General features: G+C 35.6%; 1 pseudogene; it reads left to right on the forward strand.

Annotated features, from left to right (window-relative positions):
- Positions 1-578: 578 nt before the first annotated feature.
- LOC141568310 (large ribosomal subunit protein eL39-like) lies at positions 579-733 on the forward strand (annotated as a pseudogene).
- Positions 734-13,214: the final 12,481 nt, after the last annotated feature.

Consider the following 13,214-nt stretch of genomic DNA (forward strand, 5'->3'; position numbering starts at 1 on the left):
GTGCTCTATGTGATGTATTTTGCTTTATTTTGTTTTACTTTTATGAGCCAGACCAGGAAACTCTTCCATCTAAATCAATGACACTAAAACTGCTCCATACGTCCCTAAATTTTGGAGAATAGAAAGTTCCCTGTCTAATTGTGGACAATTAATAAGCTAAAGTGATATTAGAAGACAATATGATTCATTTCCCCACTAGTGAACCTGTACCTTTCCTGAAAACTATTTATTAGTGGCTGCTGCTGATGTTAAGTGACCTTGGAAATAATAAAACATGTACATGGAATGATGCCAATTCAGAGGCATTTCTGTCACCTGACACCTTCCTTGGGTATAGCTCCCTTCTTTGGGGAACTACCCCACCTTCTTTCATGCAATTTAGTTAAGACAAGTCTCTTGAACAAGGACTAGCATCTGACCCAAAACCAGGCCAATCAGAATCTCTTTCCTAGGTGTGGGGACAGAGCCCCAGAGCTAGGTGTTTGTATCTTGAGCAGAATGACGTGAGTTAAAAACACAGTTGAAGTTGCCCCTTTTCTCTGCCATTGAGGTGTATGCAGTTGACTCCATTCTTTGCTATGTCTTCTCACAAGACTTTGAGGGATAAGAGATACTGGACAATAAACAAAAGCAGAATAATCCCATTCCCCACTGAATTCAGATGAAAACTAGTAATAAAATTATGTACAATGACAAGAGGAGAGATGGGAAAAGAACCAAGTAGAGTCTATAAGGAACTACACATGAAAAGGCACTCATGTTCATGCTGTATTAAGATCTCTATCATCTTACCATAACAAGCTTAAAAGGTCACTAATATCTGGACAGTTGGACATGTTTTACTGGGGAAATAATGCTTTCTCTCTTTGTTTCTATGTTTCTGTACTAGTAGGCTGGTTCAGTAGCATGTGAGACCTATTTTTGCGGGGGGAGGAAAAAAAACCTGACTGCACCAAAGAAAGGGACTTAAGGAGACTTTTCTGATACTTGAAGTTGCCCTAGTTTCTCTCCTTTCCACAGGTTAGTTTCAGTTTTTTACGATTTTAAGATGTTTATGTCAATTTTGTGAGCTTCTTTGTGTAATTTCAACAAACTAAACTTTTACTTAAATTAGATGATTCAATTTCAATTTTGAGCAAACAAAAAGCCCTAACTGAGGCACAAATGTACAAAGAAAGTTTCCAAGTATTGACAGAAAGTACAAGAAAGCATTCAGACCTTTCTCCAATTAAAAAAAATAAAAATAAAATCCATGTCCAATAAAACGTAACCATGACAGCAAAACTAATATTTTATTGTATATATATACACCACTTTTTGTTTAATCTATAAATTTGTTGATAAACTTTGGATTGTTTCAACTTTTTGACTTATGAAGAACGCTGCTAGGAATATTCATTTTCAAGATTTTGTGTGGATCTATTTTCAAAGCTCTTGAGCACATACCTAGGAGTGAAATGGCTGTGTCAAATGTTAACTTTATGTTTAATTTTTTGAGAAACTACCAAACTGTCTTCCAAAGTGACTCTCAGGTCAATTTGAGTGGACAAATAGGTCTCTGAAGACGATACTTGCAAATAGTTGTATATTAAACTCTCGATGACATATCTGACCCTAAAGGATTCCCGGATGACAGCTGTTGTTCTGCTAAATTCTCTTGGTTCCTTTTTCTTCACCTGTCAGGAGAAGCCTTACTAATGAGAGACTGGGATTGATCACGTTCTCAAAACCAACTTTCTCTTCTTCCTGTTATTGGTAGTTCTGAACGTTAAATAGTTTCCCCCACAAGGAGTCAAAAATATATATGATTGCAAGTGAAATAATAAGGGACAGAAATCAGGTATTGGTAGTTTATCCATTTTCATTGTTTGTGAGTTATTAGTACAAATGTGGGGATGTTAAATCATTAACGTGAGTGGAAATGTTTCAGTGAAAAAGGTTCAGCAGTTCAACTTTACAAGAATTATAAATAAACCTGTTAAATTTTTCTGGACAATACCAAAATTGTTTCATTTTTTTAAAAAGAAAAACAAGTAAATGTCATATTGGTAGCAACTAAATGGTGTTTAGAACATTTTTATCATACAGTAGATTCCATCCATTCATTATTTGTTTTAACTGAGTTGACTTACATGCAAGTACATGTTTTTTATGTTCTGTCTTCTATGCTGTTATAAATTTTTATTTTATAGGTATATCATCACTAGTTCTTTAGTAATTATGTTCTGATGTATCCTCAAAGATATGGTAAGCAGTTGCTATATTTAGTGTGTGTATTTCTGAAACTATCAGTGGTCAAAGTGAGTGAACCATTGTCAAAAGTATACTATTTTTTGAGGAAGAAAAAAAATTACTTCTTTTTCAAAATGTACAATATAATTTTGTTAGTCATTAGGGTAGGCCCTAATATTTTTTATCCTCCTCATGAGAAAATGGTAGAAGGGTATTTCCTTGCCTCCTGGAAGTTAGTGTGGCCATGTTTTGGCCAAACAAATGTAAGCAGAGATGGTGTGAACCACAACTTCCTGGCAGAGGCTGGGAGACAGCTTGCAGTGCTCCACGTGCTCTTTCCTTCTGTCCTGACAACCAGCAGCCTTACAGACAGCAGTGGTTCTCAAGCACTGCTTGTGCCACCCAGGGGACATTTGGCAGTGACTGAAGACATTTTTTTGGTTGGCATGGCTGGGGAGGGTGTTACCTGCATCTAGTGAGTATATGCCAGGTCTGTACTAAACATTCTGTAATGCAGAGGATAACACTGACCCCTCTCATTTGGGGGCAATGAATAATTATCCAGACTAAAATGGCAATAGTGCCACTGCTGAAAAACCCTGGAATAGTAAGGAAGATATGGAGGGTAGTTCCCAGCTGTCTAGAAAGGGACAAGAATCATAAGCATGAAATAAATCTTAGCTATTCCAGACCACTAAGAGTTTCAGTTTGTGTGTTTGCACACCATAGCCTCGCTTTTCCTAACTGACAAATTTATTTTGTAATTTGAATGAAATTAGAACACAATGTGCTTCCACCAAGTAATCTTTAAATAATTTGGGTCTGATATTTCTGGATGTAATATCCATTGAACACATGAATACTGTGATTAAAACTGAGGTTGAAATATGTTTAAAATGGAAAATAAATTGATCAATTCAGATTTCAAGATAGTTTAATATATCTTTAGAGGGAAATGATGGCTCCTGAGAAGAATCTGGTTTTAATGCCTAATGTCCTTGTTCTAAGAAACTCAACAATCCAGTCAAATGCTTGGGAGAAAAAAAGAGACTTTGAAATTGCTTTGAAAATTAAACTGCTGGTCACAAGTTTACTGGAAACAAAAAAGGAACTTTATATCACTTTTAGTTAAATAGTTTAATAATATCTACTATTTTGCCATGAAATATTTTAATGCACATATCAAACTAATCGCAAAAAGGCTGTTTTGATTTATACTTTTATGGAAGAAAAAAGATACAGAAAATAAGAAAAAGAACAAAAGTTACAATGACAAGATATGATTTATATCAAAAGGAGTTATTCTGATGAAAAATATTAGTTGTGATGTCAGGTAGAGGTAAGTAACACTTGTGCAATTTAAGTTGGTTTTTAAATCCCATATTTTCTCTCCTCAAGACATTCAATTTTCTTTTTCATTTATTACTTTGAATAGTTAATATATTCACATTAGTTCAAAGAATTTAAAATTATAAAAAAGATAAAGAAAAAAATGTATCCTCCCAGTCAAAATCGCCACCTATGACCCTTTGGCTTGTGCATGGCTAACACTACTCATGAATGGCACCACCTGATGACAGCTGGACATGCTGTCATACTATATCCAATGTCATGACACTAAAGTCATTCACAGTGACTCTGTTGTTAGTTGCATATGGTTATACATATATTCATTCTCTTATACATTTGTATACATATATATTATAGATACATGCATACGTATGTGTATGGAAAATAATGTGAATTGAAGTTTTTATCGATTTTCTTACACTAAGCATATCTGTAGGCTAGAACATAATCTTCACGTCCATTCACAATAAAAAGCTATTAAATGGAAGATCTAAGTGTTCTACATGCCTTAGGTAAATAAACTTCAGTGACGGTCAAAGCTATTATTTAGCCAACATGTGAAGTGTACATAGTTTATGCTCTGCAATTTCCAGCATTTCATCGCAGGACCTGTTGTCCCTCTCTATATACACTTCCTCACACAATCCATGTCTCCTGCTACTCAAGGCTTTCATTTTCAAGTCTGCCACCCTTTATTGAGTTTTGCCCCATACTTCACATTTCCTCTGTGTTATACATCTGATGACATCACTTGAGTGTTATCCCTCGGAGAGAAATACATACTGTTTTTTGTTTTTTTTTAATTCTCATTAATATATGAGATTAAGTTTTAAAATGTTTAAAACATGGTATATTGGGTAACATTCATTTACAAGAGTTTTGGAATATTATGTGTTGGTTGATACTGGCATCATGGTTTTTAAATCTCCCCTTCCAGATAACAATGGAAATGATGTTTGAAATATGAAAATAGAAGGAATTATGCATTAACCTTTGAAATAAAAATGTATCATTCATATACTAAGATGGTCAAGGTATTTCTGAATTATGCAATGCTGGTAGGCCCAGATAAGGAGCCACAGAGCACCAACTGATTATCAACACTTTTGTAAAAGAGCTGTGTGCCCAGGACGTACATAAAGAAGGTCCTGAGACTACATAAAATGGAAAGAAAGAAACACATCTGCACAGAAAAAAAAAAAAAATTGCGAACCATATATCTGAGAGAGGTTCATATCCAAAATACAAGGAACTTACACAATTAAATAGAAAAACAAAAACAAAAACAAAAAAACAAGTAATCCAATTTAAAAAATGGGCAAAGGACTTGAAAAGACATTTTTTAAAAAATTTATTGGGGTGACAATTGTTAGTAAAATTACATAGATTTCAGGTGTACAATTCTGTATTACATCATCTATAAATCCCATTGTGTGTTCACCACCCAGAGTCAGTTCTCCTTCCTTCACCATATATTTGCTCCCCCTTACCCTCATCTCCCACCCTCCACCCCCCCTTACCCTCTGGTAACTACTAAACTATTGTCTGTGTCTATGAGTTTTTGTTTCTCATTTGTTTGTCTTGTTCTTTTGTTGTTTTTGGTTTACATACCACATATCAGTGAAATCATATGGTTCTCTGCTTTTTCCGTCTGACTTATTTCACTTAGCATTATACTCTCAAGATCCATCCATGTTGTCACAAATGGTCTTATATCATCTTTTCTTACCGCTGAATAATATTCCATGGTGTATATATACCACAACTTCTTTATCCACTCATCTATTGAAGGACATTTTGGTTGTTTCCATGTCTTGGCCACCGTAAACAAAGCTGCAATGAACATTGGGGCACATGTGTCTTTATGTATAAATGTTTTCAAATTTTTTGGGTAGATACCCAGGAGAGGGATTTCTGGGTCATATGGCAATTCTATTTGTAATTTTTTGAAGAACCACCACACTGCCTTCCATAATGGCTCCACCAGTCTGCATTCCCACCAACAGTGTATGAGGGTTCCTTTTTCTCCACAGCCTCTCCAACACTTGTTACTATTTGTCTTGTTGATGATAGCCATTCTGACTGGGGTGAGGTGATACCTCATTGTGCTTTTCATTTGCATTTCTCTGATGATTAGTGATGTTGAGCATTTTTTCATATGTCTATTTGCTATTTCTATGTCTTCTTTGGAGAAATGTCTCTTCAGGTCCTCTGTCCATTTTTCAATTGGGTTGTTTGTTGAAAAGACATTTTTTATTTCCCAAAATAACTTACAAATAAACAAGTGCATTAAAAGGTACTCAACTTCACTAATGATCAGGAAAATACAAATCAGAACCACAGTGAGATATCACCTCACATCTGTTAGAATGGCTATTATCAAAAAGACAACAGATAATAAGTGTTAGAGATTATGTGGACAAAAGGAAATCCTTGTGCCCTTTAGTGGGAATGTAAATTGGTACAACCACTGTGGAATACACTATGGAGGTTCTGTAAAAAATTAAAACTAGAACTAGCATATGATTTAACAATTCCATTTCTGGGTATGTATCCAAAGGATATGAAATTACTATCTTAAAGTGACATCTGCATCCCCATGTCTAATGCCTCATTATTCACAGCAGCCAGACATGGAAACAATCTGTATATTGATAGACAAATGGATAAAGAAAATATGATATAGATAAATAGATATAGATGTAGATATACAGATATAGATATACAGACACAAAATGGAATATTATTCAGTCATAAAAAGAAGGAAATCCTGCCGTTTGCAACAACATGGATGGACGTTGCGATATAGTAAGTGAAATACCGTGTTTTCCCAAAAATAAGACCTAGCCAGACAATCAGCTCTAATATATCTTTTGGAGCAAAAAGTAATATAAGACCTGGTATTATATTATATTATACCCCTTCTTATATTATATTATATCATATAAGACTGGGTCTTACATTATATTAAAATAAGACCGGGTCTTATATTAATTTTTGCTCCAAAAGACGCATTAGAGCTGAAGTCCCACTAGGTCTTATTTTCAGGGAAACACAGTGAGTCAGAAAGTAAAAGACAAACACTTTATGTTCTCATTTATATGTGGAATCTAAACAAGCCAAATTCAGAAATAGAAAGTAGAATGGCGGTTACCAGGAGCTAGGGGTGAAGGAAATAGGGGAGATGTTGGTCAAAGGATACAAACTTTTAGATATAAGATGAACAAGTTCTGTGGATCTAATGTACCACATGGTGTCTCTAATTAACAGTATTGCAGTATGTACGTTAAAGCTGTTAATAGAGTAAATCTTTAATGTTATCACCACACACACAAAAAAGGTAATTATATGAGGGGATGGAAGTGTTAACTAACCTTACTTTGGTAATCATTTCTCAGTACACAGCACATCCTTGAATAACTGGTTCATTCTAATGCTGATAAGAAAGGAAAAAAAAAGGTTGATTCCTAGCAGGGGCCACTGTCTGTGTGGAGTTTATATATTCTCCCTATGTCTGCATGGGTTTTCCCCAGGTACTTCAGTTTTCTCCCACGTTTCAAACATGTGCACATGAGGTGACTTGACATGTCTAAATTGTCCCAGTCTGAGTGAGTGGGAGTGTGGGTGAGTGCACCTTGTGACGGAAAGGCATCTAGACCAGGGTGGGGTGCCACGGTACACTGAGCTGCCAGGATAGGCTCTGGCCACCCACGACCCTGAACTAGAATAAGCATGTTGGAAAGGAATTGTCTTACTTTTTTTTTATCAACCTCTTTTAAATGTATATATAGTTCACATTTATTTTAGCGTTTAATATTAGAAGTGTTTTGGACATTTATTTAGAAGTTTTGTGATTTTTTAAATCAGAAATATGCTGTAGGAACTTAATTCTTGTTTATATCAATTAGCCTATCATAGATTGATTTCATTATGTATTGTTACACTTAAAGTCACAGTTTCCAAGACCCTATCAGTGATGTTAAGGGAGAACTTACTGTGTTCTTATATCAAATCATTCCGTTGTACACTTTAAGTTAATATGTGTTATATGTCAATAACATCTCAATAAAACTGGGGGGAGGAGGCCCTGACAAAAATATAATTGACCAAAATGAACAATAACATACCTCATTACACAGAAAGTTACTGAAGCAATGCAATTATGCCACAAGGAAGAAGAAAAAGTTCATCCTAAAGAATAATTTCATTTAAAAGCTTTCTCTGTGTAATAGATTTCCTACAAGAAATTATAGTGTCAGAAAAATATTTTTTCATCCTAGGAAGAGTAAATATATTCTACAGCAAAGTGTGATTGAAAAAAATATTTTATATACTTTGATAATGATTATTTTTGTCTGTTCAAATAATCTATTTTGTCTGTTCAAAAGGACATACACACTTTATCCCCAAAATGACACATTGCAGACATAGAAAATATAACCTAAATTAGGCCAATGGTATTTTATCCCCCGGTAATTTGAATTTTAAGTAGAATCATATGGAGAATGAACATATTTGGAACTCAGACATTTGATGAGAGTCTCTGATGACAAAGTTCTTGAAGTTTTCAATACTTAATGATTCAGCTTGCCCTTCAGTTTCCTGAATTAGCCCATGCTCTTTCCAATGAGTCCCATTTTTTATTTATTGGATTCAGTGTTTCAGTTCCTAGAGCAACAAATGATATTCATTGAAGTTTTATACCATCAAAATCAAAACACATCTTTGAAATTAGAGAAAGAAATCATGAGAAAAAGAAAACGTAAGATCTGGAAAATTTTGCAACAACATGAAAAACATGAGGTCAAAATTTAAAATATGATGTAGGCTTTGAAAAACAAATTAATAACTTAAGAAAAATCTAGTAAAGATGGAAGCTTCCTCGAATTCACCAAAAATTCTGAGGATCACAAAGGAATAAAAAATAAGTGACTGTTGTGGACTAAATATCTGTAGCTAACCCTCTCCCCAATTCATATGTTGAAACCCTAAGGCCCAGGGTTGCTGTATTTGGAGATGGGACTTCAAATGACTGTCATCAAATGTCAGAGCTCCAAATATGTTCATTCCCCATCTGATTCTGCTTAAAATTCAAATTACCTGGAGATAAAACCTCATTTAAATTATATTTTCTATGTCTGCAATGTGTCATTTTGGGGATACAGTGTGTATGTCCTGTTGAACAGACAAAATTAATCATTATTAGGGTAGAAAGGAAAATATTTTTTCAATCACACTTTGCTATAGCACTATTTTCAATCTTCTGAGGATGAAAAATATTTTTCTGACACTATAATTTCTTATAGGAAATCTATTATACAGTGAAAGTAATTAAGGAAGTAATTAAGGATAAATGAGGTCACAGGTATAGGGCCCTGATCCCTTAGGATCTGTGTCTTTATAAGAAGAGAAACAAGAAAGCTCTCTTTATCTCTCTCTGGCTTCCCATTAACCAAGGAAAGGCCATGCAAAGTCATAGTTCGGAGGCCACCATGCAAGCCAGGAAGAGACCCCTAATCAGAAACTAAATCTGCCAGGACCTTGATCTTGGACTAGCCTCCAGAACTCCAAGAAAATAAATTTCTGTTTTTTAAGGCGCTCAGCCTGTGATCTTTTGTTATGGCAGTCTGAGCAGGCTTATAAGCAATAATGAAAGGAAACGGAACTAGATCCATGAAATTTAATCTATAGGAAGTTAAAAAAAATAAGCTTAAAGAATTCATGATAGTATAAAGCAAACAGATCCTAAATAATAATCAAAGAAATAATATGAAAGCATTCTTAAGCTGAAAATGAACATTAACTTGAATATTTAAAGGTTCACCAAGTAAAAATATGTACACAAACATAAAAATAAATATTTTAATGAATAAAGAACATTTCTGCAAGTATCAAGAGAAAAAGTTACCTACAAAGAAATAAAAAATGAAACTGAATTCAAGTGTGTACTATACAATAATAAATTACAATAAGAATAGATTAATATCTGTAGTATTTTGAAGAAAATATTGGTACTTAAGAATATTATATCACAATTTCTAACATATTTGTAGAGCAATGTACATACTAATCAAGTTGATCTAAACGTTATCACTAAACACCTCAATATGTTAATGGATTGACACAATCAAGATTTATTTCTCATGCATGTCACAGTTCACCTTGGTGTAAAGAGGGGGCCCACCTTTGTTCTATGCAATCATTCAAGGACACAGGTTCCTTCCATATTTAGCCCAGAGGAGACATATTATTCCCTCATAATCCCTGTGCAAGAACTAGTTATATGGGACTGGAAAGTGTATGTAGCTGCATGCCCAGGTAAAGGAAACAATTTTGACAGACATCTAACCAGCACTGCAATAGGGCTTTCTGTAATAACGGAAATATGCTATTTCACTGACTAAATGGGAAGCACTAGCCATGTATGGAGATTTAGCACTTGAACTCTAATGTGACAAATAAAATGAGTATTTCATTGTAATGAATTTAAATGTAAATAGCCACATGTAAGTGGTGGCTTTCATTTTGGAGAATGCAGACCACCTATACAGGCCACTAGGCTATATGTCCAAGGATGTTTGTTGGGCATCACTGGTCATAGAAATCTGGAGACAAAACAAATATCAACTGATTTGGCAATTTGTGATATGAACCCCTCAGCAAATGGTTAAAATATTATCTGTTGAATATTAGTGCTTAGGTTCTATGCAGGATAGAAATGTAGGAGACTTGGTAGGAAATATTAAAGTGTCAGAGTAGGTTGTCTATTCTGAAACCTCAGTAAGGTACTGCAAAAAGCACCATGCTTTGGCTTGACAGCAGTAGTTCTCAAAGGGGGGTCTGGAACCAGTGGCATCAGCATCACCTGGGAACTTGTTGGAAAAGCAAATTCTACAGCCCCTGCCCAGACCTACTGCGTCAGAAATTCTGGGGGAGAGGCCAATCTGTGTTTAATAAGCCCTCCAGGTGATGCTGACACACGCTAAAGTTTGAGCACCACTGATCTAAGGCAGTCATTCTCAACCTTAGTTGCTCATTAGAATTGCCAAGGGAACTGTAAAAACTAGGGTTACCAAGGCTCCATCCTCAGGGATTTTTAGTTAATTGTTAGGTGGCAGGGCCAAGTGTTTTTAAAAGCTCCCTGGGTGATTCCAATGTACAAACAGAATGCAGAACCAAAACTGAGGTGACCCAAACTGAAAGCAGAAAAAGAAACAGAAAGCAACTCTATTATGAAAGACTCTTTCTGTCTGTGGCCCACAGCACAACACAGCAGAATGTCAATCATGCCTTCAGATGATTATAATAGCTTGATTCTCTGCACCATTTCAAATTTCACGTGAGCAAGGACAAGCAAGTAGAAATCTAAGCAGAAGTGAGGACTGGGTCCTCAGTGACGCCAGGAGAGTGACAGTCTGAAGCTCCTGGCCCAGACAGCTACAGAAGACTCCTGACATTCATCCTAGGATATTGTTCCCTTAGACACCCCTCAAAACTGCTCGGAGGATGAAGCCAGGGCAAAATGTCATGAGAGTGGGCACGTGCACAAACTCAGGAGCCAAACTGCCTGCGTTGTGTTTGGGCTCCGCCTCTTAATAACCATGGAACTTCAGAAAATAAGTGAACTCTTTTATGCCTCCCTTTTCTACCCTAAAATGGGGATAATACTTGTTTTCCTACCCCACAGGGTTGCTGAGAAGGAAGAATGAATGAATGTCAGACACTTAAAACAGTGCTTGACACTTACTGTTAAACTTAGAAATAAGATTAAAAACAGAGCTTGGTGCTAGCTTTTTGCTAAAAATAAAAAAACAAAACAGCCGGTCAAATTAAATGATCATGCGTTAGACATTGGTTACTAGACAGAAAAATAATAATACATACATTACATATGATGTGTATAATCATATGTATTCTAATATTTGTTATGTGTATATGGATGGATAGATAAAATATTTCAGACACCATTCTAGAAAACAGCAATGAACAAAATGGAGAAAGTCTTACTATAAAAGATACCACATTCTAGCATTTTGGTGAGGCGACAGAAAATAAATACACAAATAATAGGTATTATCAGCTACATATAAGCACTATGAAGAACAATAAAACAACTTTAGAAATAGGAGGTGACATCTGAGGAGCAACTTGAAAGAAACCAAGTCATGTCCACATCTGGAGACAGAAAGATAGAGCAGAAGAAATAGCAACACAAAAGCCCTGGGGCATTATGACCTTGAAGTGTTCTTTGATGAAAAGCAAGAAAATCAGTGTGGGTGAAATGGGCTGAACAAGGTGGAGCCCATCAGAGAATGTGGATTCAGAGGTGGTCACAGCCCAGACATATAGAGCCTTGCAGAGCGTGGTCAGGACTTCTAATTCTACTTTAAAATAATTAGAAGACAGGATTATTTAAACTGAGAAGTTTCTTTAATCTGATACTAGATTTTAAAACAAAATCTTATTTAGCTGCTATGCAGTGAATTTACAGTACTGGGTCACGAGTAACGGTGGGAGGCTAGATATGAAGCTTTCGCATGTGAATCTTTTAGTTCAAATGATAATAAACAGACTTGAACCAGGATGATGGCAGTAGAAGTGGTGAGAAGTAGTCAGATTCAGAATAAACTTGAATTTGTGGATATGATTTATAAGACTGTTTAGCCTGAACCATAGGGCCAGATACTAAGACGTGTGAAGATCCACTGGTTTGGCCTTGTTAAATGTAAAATTCCCGTGTGGAGGTTCTAAGGAGTTAGAAACACAAATCTGATGCTCAGAGGAAAGTTGAGTGCTAAACATATTAATCCAGCTTCACAATTGTATTTAGAGCCATGAAAATGCATGATATCACTCACCTAGAAAGTTAATGTTCATGGAGGGAAAGAAATCAAATTGCCTGGCATCCAACCAGTTGTCTAAGTGAAGTATTTGCCCCCTATCCTGGCTATTAGAGGCTTATGACTACTTAATACTCCAAAGCAATTCAAGATTTCCCAATCTCATATAAATAGGAAAAGGTCTTCCAAAGTGGTATTGTTCACAGATGGGAATCCTCACAATATTCCTTTGAAAGTGATCATAGAGGATGTTGGGTGAGGGAGATGCCAACCACTCTCATTTACAGAATTGAATAGAAGTTGAATAGAACATATGACTGCTCCCTTGTAGAGCTCACCTTTCAGCTGGGGGGGGTGGAATAATTTATTGACCATTATTTACTAGAATAAAATCTGCATTCTGGAGCTCTGATCACTTCATACGGCTTTTCATTTTCCCTGTTTCTAAAAGGGAGGTCTTATTGTTTGTCTTCCTGCTTTTGTTTTAAAATGGATATATATTGAGGTGGTTTTACTTATAATTTAGCCCACAAATGACCAGATCATGAAGTGGTACATCCTGACCTGATTGAGGGAACTGCACATCATCCAAAGAATCTAAATTCAGTAACTGAACCAGACTTCAGGTGGTGTTCTGAGGGAAGAAAATAAATTTATTTTCGGTTATATACGTTTGCCTTATCTTAGGTATGGGCATTGTTGTAAGTTTATGTATTGGTGAAAGGTGTAAACATGTCTGTTTTTATTTTTGCCTGTTCAGGAAATACTCCTCCTCCCACTTCAACACCACCA

This window comes from Rhinolophus sinicus, chromosome 1 (genome assembly GCF_057876585.1).
Source record: "Rhinolophus sinicus isolate RSI-liver-muscle chromosome 1, RSI-T2T, whole genome shotgun sequence".
Taxonomy (NCBI): Eukaryota; Metazoa; Chordata; class Mammalia; order Chiroptera; family Rhinolophidae; genus Rhinolophus; species Rhinolophus sinicus.